At 48.6% G+C, this 14,354-nt stretch overlaps 1 protein-coding gene across 1 annotated transcript in view; it reads left to right on the top strand.

Annotated features, from left to right (window-relative positions):
* The first annotated feature begins 6,404 nt into the window (after nt 1-6,404).
* Nucleotides 6,405-14,354, top strand: part of LOXL2 (lysyl oxidase like 2) — a 58,336-nt gene continuing 50,386 nt past the window's right edge. The window contains exon 1 of the mRNA XM_030290038.4: nt 6,405-6,560. The gene's annotated coding sequence lies outside the window, so the exon portion shown is untranslated. The remainder of the gene's footprint in view (nt 6,561-14,354) is intronic.

The raw sequence follows: 14,354 nt of genomic DNA, 5'->3' as shown, positions 1-14,354 counted from the left end.
ATCCCACAGATCCCAAATCCCACAGATCCCAATTCCCATAGGTCCCACATCCCAGGGATCCCAAATTCTACAGGTCCCACATCCCAGGGATCCCAAATTCCATGGATCCCACATCCCAGGAATCACGGGTCCCACATCCCAGGGATCCCAAATCCCACAGGTCCCACATCCCAGAGATCCCAAATCCCACAGGTCCCACAAGTCCCAAATCCCACAGGTCCCACATCCCAGGGATCCCAAATCTCATGGATCCCACATCCCAGGAATCATGGGTCCCACATCCCAGGGATCCCAGGGATTTGCAGGGTGGGCTCAGCCAGAGGAGGCAGAACTTGGGAACAAATCCCAAATTATCCCCACAGATCCTCCCGTGGCTCCACGCGAAGGAGAAATCCCAGAGGGATTTTCCATCCACCCGGGGTGATTCCTTTGGGATCCTCAGCCTGGAATTCCCAATCCATGCTGGGATTTGGGGTTTCCTGCCCTAACAAAATCCATTTTCCTTCCCCTGGTGCTTTAGGGAGGGGAGCGGGAATGATCCCAAAACTTCCCGGCCCTTTAAACCATCCCTCTTCCGTTCCTTGTGGTTTTCCGTGGGGAGAACCCCCAAAACCAGCGGTGAGGGGTGGGAATGATGGAAGGGGCGGCAACAAAAGGGATTTGGGATTTGTGTCCCCGGGGAGGGGACGAGGGGACAGCCAGCGGCTCGGGGCGGGGGCACCTCGTCCCTCGGGAGTGCCATTGTTGTTCCCAAAGTCCCGGTATTGTCCCCAAAGTGCCATTGTTGTTCCCAAGGCCCCATTGTTGTTCCCGAAATTCCATTGTTGTTCCCGAAATTCCATTGTTGTTCCCAAGGTCCCATTGTTGGTACCAAATAACGCGTGAAGCTCCTGAGAGCCGGAATGGGCCTGGAGGGCTCCCCGTGTCCCCATGTCCCTTACCCGTGTCCCTTCCCGTGTCACATCCCCATGTCCCTGTCCCCATGTCCCTGTCCCCATGTCCCTTCCCCATGTCCCTTACCCGTGTCCCTGTCCCTTCCCTGTGTCCCTGTCCCCATGTCCCTGTCCCTTCCCTGTGTCCCTGTCCCTCTGCCCCTTCCCTCTGTTCCTTCCCTGTGTCCCTGTCCCCGTGTCCCTGTCCCCGTGTCCCTGTCCCCATGTCCCTTCCACATGTCCCTGTCCCCATGTCCCTGTGTCCCTGCCCCTCTGTCCCTGTCCCTGTGTTCCTTCCCTGTGTCCCTGTCCCCGTGTCCCTTACCCGTGTCCCTTACCCATGTCCCTGTCCCCATGTCCCTTACCCGTGTCCCTGTCCCCATGTCCCTGTCCCCGTGTCCCTGTCCCCCTGTCCCCATGTCCCTGTCCCTCTGCCCCTTCCCTCTGTCCCTTCCCCGTGTTCCTGTCCCTGTTCCTGTGTCCTTGCGTCCCATCCCCGTGTTCCTGTCCCTTCCCCATATCCCTGTGTCCCTGTCCCCCTGTCCTTGTCCTTGTGTCCCTGTCGCTTCCCTGTGTACCTGTCCCTGTGTCCCCTCCCCGTGTCCCTGTCCCATCCCTGCATCCTTGTCCCTTCCCCATATCCCTGTGTCCCTGTGTCCCTGTCCCTCTGTCCCTGTCCCCTCCCCGTGTCCCTGTCCCTGTGTCCCTGTCCCCTCCCTGTGTCCCTGTCTCTGTCCCTCTCTCTGTCCCTGTCCCTGTCCCTGTCCCTGTCCCTCTGTCCCTGTCCAGACACGTTCCCTGCCTGGCACAGGCAATCAGCACTCCCAGGTTTTCCCGGATTTTCCCTCAAGCCTGAGGAGGGATTTGGGATTTCCTGGGAGTGTTCCTGAGCATCCTCCCCTTCCCCAGCCCGATCCCGGTCAGCTCCTGCCTCTTCTCCCTTTTCCTTGGATCAGCCTTTCCCGAGGCCCGAGGGATTGGAGGGATCCTGAGGCGACTTCCCTGGATCCCACCCCCAGATCCCACCCTGGATCTGATCCCTGGATCCCACCCCCAAATCCCACCCCTGGATCTGATCCCTGGATCCCACCCCTGGATCTGATCCCTGGATCCCACCCCCAAATCCCACCCCTGGATCTGATCCCTGGATCCCACCCCTGGATCCCACCCCTGGATCTGATCCCTGGATCCGATCCCTGGATCTGATCCCTGGATCCCATCCCTGGATCCCACCCCTGGATCTGATCCCTGGATCCCACCTCTGGATCCCATCCCTGGATCTGATCCCTGGATCCCATCCCTGGATCCCACCCCTGGATCTGATCCCTGGATCTGATCCCTGGATCCCACCCCCAAATCCCACCTCTGGATCCCATCCCTGGATCCCATCCCTGGATCTGATCCCTGGATCCCACCCCTGGATCTGATCCCTGGATCTGATCCCTGGATCCCACCCCTGGATCCCACCCTGGATTTGATCCCTGGATCTGATCCCTGGATCTGATCCCTGGATCCCACCCCTGGATCTGATCCCTGGATCCTGTCCCTGGATCTGATCCCTGGATCCCGTCCCTGGATCTGATCCCTGGATCCCACCCCTGGATCCCACCCCTGGATTTGATCCCTGAATCCCACCCCTGGATCCCACCTCTGGATCCCACCTCTGGATCCCACCCCTGGATCCCATCCCTGGCTCCCACCCCTGGCTCCCACCCCTGGATCTGATCCCTGGATCTGATCCCTGGATCCCACCCCTGGATCTGATCCCTGGATCCCACCCCTGGATCTGATCCCTGAGTGTGCAAATCCTGAGTGTGCAAATCCTGACAGCAAATCCTGAGTGTGCAAATCCTGAGTGTGCAATCCTGAGTGTGCAATCCTGAGAGCAAATACTGAGTGTGCAATCCTGAGTGTGCAATCCTGAGAGCAAATACTGAGTGTGCAATCCTGAGTGTGCAAATCCTGAGTGTGCAATCTTGAGTGTGCAATCCTGAGAGCAAATCCTGAGTGTGCAAACCTGAGTGTGCAAATCCTGAGAGCAAATCCTGAGTGTGCAAATCCTGAGTGTGCAATCCTGAGTGTGCAATCCTGAGTGTGCAACCCTGAGTGTGCAATCCTGAGTGTGCAATCCTGAATGTGCAATCCTGAGTGTGCAAATCCTGAGTGTGCAAATCCTGAGTGTGCAATCCTGAGTGTGCAACCCTGAGTGCAAATCCTGAGAGTGCAATCCTGAGTGTGCAATCCTGAGTGTGCAATCCTGAGTGTGCAAATCCTGAGTGTGCAAATCCTGAGTGTGCAATCCTGAGTGTGCAATCCTGAGAGCTCACACACACACTCAGAGCTCACACACATAATACAGAAATATCTCTTTAGTGGGGAGATATTGATTAATTTCTCCAGAATTTTGGGGTTTCTGAGCCATTGGGATCTGGCTCTTCAATCACCCATTGCAGGAACTTCCCACTGAAAACAGCCACGTGGCCCTAAAATTCCTGCAGGTTTTTGGGGATCTCCGGGACCATCTCTGCGGGGAAAAGCTTTTAGGGAGCTTTAAAAAGAAAATATCTCTTTAGTGGGGAGATATTTATTAATTTCTCCAGAATTTTGGGGTTTCTGAGCCATTGGGACCTGTGTCTTCAATCACCCACTGCAGGAACTTCCCACTGGATCCCTTGGGTGTGAAAAGGGCCGTGTGGCCCTAAAATTCCTGCAGGTTTTTGGGGATCTGCGGGATCATCTCTGCAGGGAAAAGCTTTTAGGGAGCTTTAAAAATAAAATAGCTCTTTAATGGGGAGATTTTGATTAATTTCTCCAGAATTTTGGGGTTTCTGAGCCATTGGGATCTGGCTCTTCAATCACCCACTGCAGGAACTTCCCACTGGATCCCTTGGGTGTGAAAAGGGCCACGTGGCCCTAAAATTCCTGCAGGTTTTTGGGGATCTCCGGGACCATCTCTGCAGGGAAAAGCTTTTAGGGAGCTTTAAATACAGAAATAACTCTTTAGGGTGTAGATGCTGATTCATTTCTCCAGAATTTTGGGGTTTCTGAGCCATTGGGATCTGGCTCTTCAATCACCCATTGCAGGAACTTCCCACTGAAAACGGCCACGTGGCCCTAAAATTCCTGCAGGTTTTTGGGGATCTCCGGGACCATCTCTGCAGGGAAAAGCTCTTAGGGAGCTTTAAAAAGAAAATAGCTTTTTAATGGGGAGATATTGATTAATTTCTCCAGAATTTGGGGGTTTCTGAGCCATTGGGACCTGTGTCTTCAATCACCCACTGCAGGAACTTCCCACTGGATCCCTTGGGTGTGAAAAGGGCCATGTGGCCCTAAAATTCCTGCAGGTTTTTGGGGATCTCCGGGACCATCTCTGCAGGGAAAAGCTTTTAGGGAGCTTTAAATACAGAAATAGATCTTTAGTGGGGAGATACTGATTCATTTCTCCAGAATTTTGGGGTTTCTGAGCTATTGGGACCGGTGTCTTCAATCACCCACTGCAGGAACTTCCCACTGGATCCCTTGGGTGTGAAAAGGGCCACGTGGCCCTAAAATTCCTGCAGGTTTTTGGGGATCTCCGGGACCATCTCTGCAGGGAAAAGCTTTTAGGGAGCTTTAAAAAGAAAATAGCTCTTTAGTGGGGAGATATTGATTAATTTCTCCAGAATTTTGGGGTTTCTTAGCCATTGGGACCTGGCTCTTCAACAACCCATTGCAGGAACTTCCCACTGAAAACGGCCACGTGGCCCTAAAATTCCTGCAGGTTTTGGGGATCTCCGGGACCATCTCTGCAGGGAAAAGATTTTAGGGAGTTTTAAAAGCTCCCTAAAAATGAGCTTTAAAAAGAAAATAACTCTTTAGAGGGGAGATATTGATTAATTTCTCCAGAATTTGGGGGTTTCTGAGCCATTGGGACCTGGCTCTTCAATCACCCATTGCAGGAACTTCCCACTGGATCCCTTGGGTGTGAAAAGGGCCACGTGGCCCTAAAATTCCTGCAGGTTTTTGGGGATCTCCGGGACCATCTCTGCAGGGAAAAGCTTTCAGGAGCTGCTCCCGGAGCTGCTCAGGTCGAGTCGCCCCACGGGGTGCCAAAGCAGGATGGGGAGGCAATGAGCCACCCCCAGGAACTGCAAATGAGGGGAATTAGAGCAGCCAATTTCTGGGAGCAGGGAGCGTGACCGGGACTCCTCGGTCCCAGCAGAAAAACCCCGCAGGAAGGGATGGCACCGGAATGGGGCTGGGAGCCAGGCCAGGGCAGGAATTCGGCTGAAATTGGGATTTGTGCAGAGGTTTGGGGTGACTCTGTGCCATTTCTAACTCAAAAGCGACACTTTTTGCTAATTATTTTATTGTGAGTTGTCAGTATAAGAAACTTACAGGTGGTGATTTCCTACTCCATTTTTCTGTTCTTCTCACAGACTGGTTCTAATAAAGAATGTTTTATTAATTAACCAGTCAGGTAAAATTAATCAAAACTGTCTATAAAAGAAGAGAGTTTTCATATTAAAGCTCCTGTTATCCAAACCATCCTTCTGGCAACTCTGTGTCATTTCTAACTCAAAAGTGACACTTTTTGTTAATTAATTTATTTCATCTTGACTTGTCAGTATAAGAAACCTACAGGTGGTGTTTTCCTATTCCATTTTTCTATTCTCAGAGACTGTTCCTAAAAAATAATGTTTTATGAATTAACTATTCATGTAGAATATTTAACTATTCATGTAAAATATTTAACTATTCATGTAGAATATTTAATTAATAATCTGTCTATAAAATAAGCGAGTTTCCTATTAAACCTCCTGCTATCCAAACCATCCTTCTAGTGAATCTATGTCATTTCTTACTCAATAGCGACACTTTTTGTTCATTTATTTATTTTATTGTGATTTGTCAGTATAAGAAACGTACAGGTGGTGTTTTCCTATTCCATTTTTCTATTCTTCTCAGAGACTGTTCCTAAAAAACAATGTTTTTTTTTAACTATTCATGTAGAATAGTTAATTAATAAACTGCCTATAAAGTAAGAGAGTTTTCATATTAAAGCTCCTGCTATCCAAATCATCCTTCTAGTGAACCTATGTCATTTCTTACCCAACAGTGACACTTTTTGTTAATTAATTTATTTCATCTTGACTTGTCAGTATAAGAAACCTACAGGTGGTGTTTTCCTATTCCATTTTTCTGTTCTTCTCAGAGACTGTTCCTAAAAAATAATGTTTTATTAATCAACTATTCATGTAGAATATTTAACTATTCATGTAGAATATTTAGCTATTCATGTAGAATATTTAATTAATAAACTGTCTATAAAATAAGCGAGTTTCCTATCAAACCTCCTGCTATCCAACCCATCCTTTTGGCCACTCTGTGTCATTTTTGACCCAACAGCGACACTTTTTATCCATTTATTCTCCCTCTCTCTGCCTGCGGCCGGGAGGAGCGCTGCTCGGCCGGCGGGGCGGCTCCTGGGAGGGGTTTGGGGAGAAAATCCAGTGAAATTTGGCAGGAAGCAGCGGCTCCTCGCACATTTCCCTGCCTGCCGGAGGGATTTTTGCAGCTCTCAGCCGGGCAGAAAAACCTGGATGAAATCGGGCAGAGCCTCCCCCAGCACCGCCGCCGCTAATTGAGGTAAATTGGGGCTGCGAGACGGATTTTGGGGTTTTATCACCCCAAAAAATGCGGCTGTTTCGTGAATTTCAATATTTTTAAACCTTCCTTTCTTCGCGGTTGAAAGTTTCATTTCCCTCCTTCTCTCCGTGTTTTTCTCCCTCTCCCATCGTGATAAAAGATTAGGGATAAGGGGTGGAAAGTTGTTTTTTTTTCCTAATTCTTGTTCTCCGAGCTGGATGATGCCGAAGAGTTTCAGTGTCACTTTTTAAACAAGTCCTGGCCAAGCTGGAGATTTTATCCCTTTATTTTTTTATTTTGCTCCCAGCTTTTCCCGGCTGGAATAAAAGACGAGTTGCGAGTCCGGGCCATGCCTGAGCTGGGATTTTGGTCAAATATCCCGAATTTCGAGCAGAAAACCATCAGTGTTGGGTAAATCAGGGAGGTAAATTGGGGTTCTCCTCTCTGGATAATTCCCGTTTTTTCAGAGGGAAAACTCAGGGTTAGATGTTTGGCAGAAGGTACAAAATATGTCCTTAATTAAGGATTTTTTTTATTTTTCCTGCTGTCACTGCTGGGGATTCTCTGAGCCTACCAGCAGCTCCTTGCAAACTGTTTTATCCTGGTAACTTTTAGGATTAAATTCGGGATATCCACCGGGAGAAACGTGGGATGTTCAACCCGACCCGGGCTGAGCTCACCAATAATTGTGATTAATATTTCCTTCCCGATGAGTTCTTGTTCTTAATTAAACAGCTGTGGGTAAAAGATCCAAGCCCGGATAATTTAGAATATTGCAAAGGAAGATCCAAGCTTGGATATATGGGGCTGGAGCAGGAAAATAATTAATTCATCATCTCCACAATCAGCTCATAAAGGTGACAGCGCAGTGCTTCCAATTTTTTCCTGGATACAGCCTGAAAATTATGGATTTAGGGCTCCTCCTTCCCAGTTTTCTCTGCATTGAGCCACCCACGGTGGTGGAATTTCCTCGCTTGGGGAGTGGGGAGCAGTTAAAATAATATTAAATGAAATAAAAGCGTGAATTGCTGGAATATTGGAGTGCCGGGGGAGGAATCACACCTTGGAGTGATGCTTAATCCTTAAATCAGGCGTTGCTGGCTCAGAATACCTCTCCACTCAAAGCCAGCGGGAACTTTGGGGGTGCAGAAATGAGAATTTTAGGGGGAAAACCTCAGGGCTGCAGAGTTTTGGTGCTGGAGCCCAGGAAAATGCTCGGAGCTGGTGGAAAATCCTTGGAAAATCTGCTGGAAGCTCCCCCCTGTCCCAGGCTGAGACCCCAAAATGCTTTCCCAGTAACAAGCTCTGGGGTTTTTATATCTATAATTTAACTCCCAAATAATTTGACTTTTTACTGTCCCGGTGCTCTGTTCTGCTTTGCTTTCCAATCCTTAATTTATATTTAATTTTTCCCTTTTATTCCTTCCCCTCCTGAGCACTCCCAGAGCGTTCCTGGTGTGGTTTCAAAGCAGAGCTCCAGTTCTGGGCACATCCAGATTTCACCAGGGTCGGGATTAAATGCACAAGATATTATTTCTCATTTGGATTTAGATGTTTATTAGTTCTTATTTATATTACAGTCTCTCCAGCTCTGAGTTTTACAGTTTTACTCTTAACAAACTAAAAAATGGAGCCCTGTGTCACTCTCTCTACAAGGCTTGTTAAGGATAAATTGTCTTAATTAAGAAATGACATTTAATTTTATTATTTTTTTACTTTTAACTTAATAACTAACCACTTGTGGCCTGCAGTGTGGGGTTTTTTTATCCATTTACACAATATCACTTAAACTCATGAAGAATGAGGTGAAGAAGGACCAGCCTCTGCCCTAAAACCTCTATCTAGCTTTATATAAATATATAATTATATATATATCATTTTTATATATATAACATTTAATATTTATTTGTATATAAATATTTAAATATTACATATATATAAATATATAACAAATAAAATATATTACTATATTCTAAAGCCTTAAACTCTGAGTTTCTCACCATGTGATGTCACACACTTCTATCCAAACTCCACAATCCCAGTTCCATCACTCAATTTTGGAATCCTTCTCCACGGCCTCAGATAAAATTCAGAGTTCTCTTGGGGGTCAGTGTCTGTCAGACAGACAGAGCCCGTTTTTGGCACTTTCAGGGCTCTTTTTTGGCACTTTCAGGGCCCTTTTTTGGCACTCTCAGAGCCCTTTTTTGGCACTTTCAGGGCCCTTTTTTGGCAGTTTATGAGCCCTTTTATGACTCTTTCAGGCCTGTTTTTGACACTGTCTGGGCCCTGTTTTGGACACCTTCAGGGCCCTTTTTTGGTACTTTCTGAGCCCTTTTTTGACACCTTCAGAGCCTTTTTTTGACACCTTCAGGCTCATTTTTGTCACTTTCAGGGCCCTTTTTTGACACTTTCAGGGCCCTTTTTTTGGCACTTTCAGGGTCCTTTTTAGACAGTTTCTGAGCCCTTTTTTCACACTTTCAGGCCTCTTTTTTGGCACCTTCAGGGATTTTTTTTTTTTTTTTTACACTCTCTGAGCCCCTTTTGGACACCTTCAGGACCCTTTTTTGGCAGTTTATGAGCCCTTTTATGACTCTTTCAGGCCTGTTTTTGACACTCTCTGGGCCCTGTTTTGGACACCTTCAGGGCCCTTTTTTGACACCTTCAGAGCCTTTTTTTGACACCTTCAGGCTCATTTTTGTCACTTTCAGGGCTCTTTTTTGACACTTTCAGGGCCCTTTTTTTGGCACTTTCAGGGTCCTTTTTTGACAGTTTCTGAGCCCTTTTTTCACACTCTCAGGCGTCTTTTTTGGCACCTTCAGGGATTTTTTTTTTTTTTTTTACACTCTCTGAGCCCTTTTTGGACACCTTCAGGGCCCTTTTTTGACATTTTATGGGCCCTTTTATGACTCTTTCAGGGCCCGTTTTTGACATTCTCTGGGCCCTGTTTTGGACACCTTCAGGGCCCTTTTTTGGTACTTTCTGAGCCTTTTTTTGACACCTTCAGGCTCATTTTTATCACTTTCAGGGCCCTTTTTTGACACTTTTAGAACCCTTTTTTGGATACACTCAGAGCCCTTTCTTAGACATCTTCAGGGCCCTTTTTAGGACACTCTGAGGGCCCTTTTTTGACACTTTGAGCCCTTTTCTAGACACTCTTGGGCCCTTTTTTGACACTTTCAGGGCCTTTTTTTGGCAGTTTCTGAGCCCTTTTTTGACACTTTCAGAACCCTTTTTTGGATACACCCAGAGCCCTTTTTTTGACACCTTCAGGGCCCTTTTTAGGACACTCCTGGCCCCTTTTTTGACACTTTCAGGGCCCTTTTCCGATGCTTTCTGTCCCACATTTCCTGTTCCCATCTGCAAAAACGCCCTGGGAGGAGGAAAAGTTCCACTCCTGATCCAGGATGGAAGTTTGTTATTCCAAGGGGGATTTCCCAGCAATAACAACAGCCTGGTTTGGAGCCCGGCTGTCCCAGGGGTGGATTAGGGAGATTTAATTAAAACAGAATCACCCAGAGGGTGAGGAGTGATCCTTTCCTTCTTGGAGGATTTCAGATCCACCTGGAAATCCTCTCCATGGAAATTTGGGATGTTCAAGCCTGAGCCAGGCTGAGCTCTGCTCCTTCAGCTCACACAGAATCCTTCTCTGGGGTTAATTTTCCCCCTCAGATGAATTTTTGGTGTTTAATTGAAGCAGTTTTTGCTATGTGGAGATAAAAAAAAAAAAAAAAAGACCAGGAGAGCTTAGAACATCCCAGGGAATGGTTGGATTTTATTCCCTTTAACTGTTCCCTCCCCAAGGAATGCACCTGGGGTGATGGAACTGGAATTGGGAATGCAGGGATTCCTGGGATTCCCAAGATTCCCGTTCCTACCCTGAGGAATGCACCTGGGGTGATGGAGTTTGGAATTGGGAATGCAGGGATTCCCGGGATTCACAGGACTGGGAATTCAGGGATTCCCGGGATTCCTGTTCCCAGCCCAAGGAATGCAATATCCTTGGGGCGATGGAACTGGAATTGGGAATGCAGGGATTCCTGGGATTCCCAGGATTCCTGTTCCCCCCCTGAGGAGTCAGCCTGGGGTGATGGAGCTGGAATTGGGAATGCAGGGATTCCTGGGATTCACAGGATTCCTGTTTCCAGCCCAAGGAATGCACCTGGGGTGATGGAACATGGAATTGGGAATGCAGGGATCCCCGGGATTCCTGTTCCCACCTTGATGAATGCACCTGGGGTGATGGAGAGTGGAATTGGGAATGCAGGGATCCCCGGGATTCCCGGAATGCACCTGGGGTGATGGAACACAGAACTGGGAGTGCAGGGATTCCCAGGATTCCCGGGATTCCCAGTTCCAAGCGGCTGAACACCAACAGCTCGGAGCTGCAGGGACAATCGGGACACAAAGGGCTCCCATGGGCATTCCAGACTTTCCTGTTGTTGTCAGGATGAGGACGAGCAGGGAAGTGTCTGGCTCTGGGGTCTGTCGGAGCTCTTCCGTTGTTTGGGTGACTGGATGGGATCAAAAAGGGGAATTTTGGCTGGATTTGGCTCTGGAGATGAGCGGGCTCTGTTACACCTGGGAAAGTGCTGGAGAAGGAAAAGCTCAGGATCAGGAGCTTTGGGAGGTCCATGGGAAGGAGGGAGAGGGATTTTAAATGGGAAGAGCGCCAGGACAAGGGGCAATGGATTTAAACTGCTGGAGGGCAGGGATAGTTGGGATATTGGGCAGGAATTCCTCCCTGGGAGAGGGCAGGGAGGGGCTGGGATGGAATTCCCAGAGCAGCTGGGGCTGCCCCATCCCTGGAAGTGTCCAAAGCCAAGTTGGAGCAACTTGGGATGGTGGGAGGTGTCCCTGCCATGGCAGGGGTGGCAGTGGATGGGATTTAAATCCCTCCCAACCCAAACCACCCCATGATTCCATAACAATTCCATGTTTTTTCCTCGCCATCCCATGCCTTTGTTTCCTGGAAAGGGCTGAGTCAGCAGCCACCAGGATCATGCCTGAGAGCCTTAAATCACACATTCCTGCGGGGATGGATCTCAGCTTCCAGCCTGGAATAAGGCTCAGGGAACCAGGAGACCTGGAGCGTTTCCCACCTTCTCCACTGGCTCTGCTCGATGGCTTTTTAATGTTCTGTCTTGGATTCCTTTGAATGGAGAGACCAAAATATCGCCCTGACGTCAGGAACAAATCTGGGGGTTGTTAGAGGCCGTGAGGGGAAGGGAAAATCCAGCCCAAACCAAACCTCCTGCAAACTCAAGCCTGGATTTACTCTCGGGGAGCTCAGCACGTGCAGCTCCCCCAGGCTGGAGGGGAGAACGTGGCCAAGAGTCGCTGCCAGCGGCAGAGCCGTGGTTTTCCTGGAATATTTTCCATGTTAAGTTTGTTCTTGTGGTTTCCTGGTGCTCCCAGAACGTGAGGGTGGCTCTGCCTGGTGCTGCCTGTGCCCTTCCAGTGCTGTTTGGGGCGAGGCTGGGGCTGAAGGTGCTCCTGGATGTTGGAGCCCTGAAATCTCTTGGAGCCGAGGAGGGAGATTTCAGGAAAGAATAAATCCAGGATTTTTGTGGAGTGAAGGTACTTGTGGCAAGCACATTCCTCTCCCTCTCAGGATTTTTCATAGAGGTGCACAGAGAGAAATGAAAGAGAAAACAATTTCTGTTTCTGCTCTTTGATTTTCCCATGTGGAATGTGTTTGGAGAATTGTTTACCTGGGGTGAGTGCTGGGTTGGATTCTGGTGAGGATTGTTTGAGCCTGATGGCCAATCCAACCCAATCCAACCCAATCCAACCCAATCCAACCCAATCCAACCCAATCCAACCCAATCCAACCCAACCCAATCCAGTCCAATCCAATCCAATCCAATCTGATCCGATCCGATCCAACCCAACCCAACCCAATCCAATCCAATCCAATCCAATCCAATCCAATCCAATCCAACCCAATCCAATCCAATCCAATCCAATCCAATCCAATCCAATCCAGTCCAATCCAATCCAATCCAATCCAATCCAATCCAATCCAATCCAACCCAACCCAACCCACCTGGGGCTGGGCTCTCAGAGAGGGTCACAAGTTGTGTTAGAGTCAGAGAAAGTAGTGTGTAGTTTTAGTATCCTCCTTTTATATAGTATATTGATGTATTTTAGCATAGTTATAATAAAGAAATAATTCAGCCTTCTGAATTGAGTCAGAAATCGCCATTTCTTCCCATTGGCTTCGCCTGCATTTACAACAGGTTCTGCTGGGCAATTTTCTCTGTTGTCAATCCTCTAAACCAGTCCCAGCCTCGAATCCCAGTGAGAAAGGACCTGGATGCTGTGGGTCAGAGCCATGGAATGGTTTGGATGGGAAGGGTGCTGCTCCACCTGAGTTCCCTGAGCCATTTTCCCTAGGGATGGGGCGGGAATGTGTCCCTACAATCCTGTTAGAATTCCATTTTCCCAGCCAGAATTCCCTCTGTGGTGCTTTATCCTCTCTCACCAGAATTTCTCCAGCTCTGTGAGTTTTCTCCTTTCCCTGTGCAGGATTTGGATGATCCTTGTGGGTCCCTTCCAGCTCAGAACACTCAATGATTCCCAAATCCCTGAATTCCTGGGGAACAACAGCAAACCCATTTCAGGCTCCAGAGCAGCCCAGCTCGGCAAGGCTTTGCCAAGAGTGAAAATTCCACCTCCTGGATCTGCTCTAATCCCAATTAGTGTCTCCCAGGCTAATCTTGGTCCCAATTAAAGCACCCTGGAGCTCTGCTGTGACCTTCCCCTCCCTCCCAGCTGCTCCTGAGGTCTCCCAGGGCCGGGATTCTTGGAAAGGCTCTGGCACCTGGCAGTGCTGGCCTCATTAACACCTCCCCGCACGCCTTCCCCAAATTCTTGTGTCTTTTGGCTCCAGTCCTCCCTGAAACGGCTGCAGAGGTTGGGTTTGAGCAGGGAAAGGGCTGGGAAGGGGAGAGTTCACAGCTTGGAGTTCGTGGGAATCCAGAGCATCCCTCTGGCTGCCCTGGGACCCTGGCAGGGCTCAGGAACCCCCTGGACAGAGCCCCCAGAGACACTGGCTGTGATCTCTGCCCATGGAAAAGAGTTTTCAATCTTACAGGATGAATTACCAACTCTGAGTGTTTGATATAAGCAATAATTAAGTGTGGCATGGGTGCAAAAGTAAAATTTTAGGATTCTAGATAAGGGGTCCAAAGGGGACAAGATGGAGGAAATTGGGTGTGCCTTGTCCTTTTTCTCCTTCTTCACACCCTCCATGTTTCACTGTGGTGTTGGCATTTTTCTGTTGGTTCAGGCTGGGGACACACTGTCCAACGTAGGTGACAGATATTGGCACGTTATTGTAAATCCAGCACAGGGAGTTTGTGGTATTTAATGTTTGTACCATCCCACTGAGGGCAGAGCCCCACACGCTGCCCTGCAGGACAGAGCTGCGGCAGGGCAGCAGAACATGTTAGAGATAAACAGAATAAACACCTTGAAACCAGCACAGACCAATTATGGCTTCTGCTTTGGCAGCGGGGCTGAAAGAGACTTTCTACACTCTCGGGGTCATCAATACCTCAGATTCCGACAGGAGTTGTTCCCTGATCCCGAGGGACCCCCAAAAGCAGGGCTGACACGGGTTCCTGTTTGCCTTGGCACGGGGCAGCTTCTGGGCTCTTTGTCGAGCCTTTTCTCCTCTCAAACATTCGGGTTTAGTTGACATTGAGCTTTCTGGAGGCTCAGAAATAAAACAAAAGTGACCCAGAGGGGAATTTGTTCATATTCTGTTCAAGATGCTGAAGTGCTGCCTTA

The sequence above is a fragment of the Taeniopygia guttata genome, chromosome 22 (genome assembly GCF_048771995.1).
Source record: "Taeniopygia guttata chromosome 22, bTaeGut7.mat, whole genome shotgun sequence".
Lineage (NCBI taxonomy): Eukaryota > Metazoa > Chordata > Aves > Passeriformes > Estrildidae > Taeniopygia > Taeniopygia guttata.
Note: the sequence above shows the minus strand (reverse complement) of the source record. Positions and strands in the feature narration are given on the sequence as shown.